Consider the following 1059-nt stretch of genomic DNA (forward strand, 5'->3'; position numbering starts at 1 on the left):
GCAGCCTCCTGGCTGAATGAATGATAATCAGAGGAAACTAGCCGCTCAGTGTGCTTTTGAGTACTCGTTACTTGGTGAAAGTTTTGCTTCGGGTGTTATTCTTTTTTCCCACCCTGCCTCTATCCTTCACTGTCAGGCTTTGCTGGTGTCATTTCACGAACTGCTTCTCTCAGTATTAGTTTTTTCTGTGAGCTGAAATTTAAGTTCTTATTCTGAGAAAGAAATACAATTAACTTAGTGCAGCACCCTGTAAAGGCTAATTTTATTGACTAAAAATAAAGTTGGAAAATAGTTTCCTGTCCTTTTTATTATTATGCAATTGAAGTACTGAGAAAAAAATTGTTTGGTTGGGAGACTGTCAATCTTTTCTTTCTCTGCCTGGAAGGGAGACTCAATGGATAGAGAAATGAAACTCAAGGAGAATCAAGATCCCTGTGCCCCAATGACACAACCAAGTGAGCCCTGGAGGTCTTGGGGACAGGAAGGGTATGTGGAGGCACGCTGTGTTCAATAGCAAACAGAGACACGATAACATTTTAGAGTTTCTTTGAGCAAACAATGACTCACGAACTGGGCAGTTCCAACCCAAAAGTGGTTCAGGAGCTGCACTGAGGGAGTGCCAGCAGAGACTTTGTAGAATACATGCAGAAGTAGAGCAAAGAAAATATTATTTAGTTACTGTCATCAATTGTCTTATTCAGCCTAGCCCATGATGATGGAAGTTGTGATATATAAGTTGTTTCTTACATAACTGAGTGTTTGTTGGCTGTTTTGGAATGGTTGTTATTTTTCTTTAATGAAGACATTATGGTGGTTAGTCTTCACTAGGGGCTGCATTTGGACTCACTTAGCAGACATACCTCTGGGCGTATCTGTGAGTGATTTTCTGGACTGTGTAAACTGAGGTGGGAAGATCTACCCTGAATGTGGGCGGCACACCGGTCTATGAATGTGTGTTCTGGACTGAATAAGGAGAAAGCAAGGTGAGCACTTGCTTCATCTCTTCTCTTTCCTTCTGACCGTGGATGCAGTGTAACCACTTGCCTCTTGCTCCTGTTA

Source organism: Nannospalax galili, unplaced genomic scaffold (assembly GCF_000622305.1).
Source record: "Nannospalax galili isolate Female #2095 unplaced genomic scaffold, S.galili_v1.0 scaffold4203, whole genome shotgun sequence".
Lineage (NCBI taxonomy): Eukaryota > Metazoa > Chordata > Mammalia > Rodentia > Spalacidae > Nannospalax > Nannospalax galili.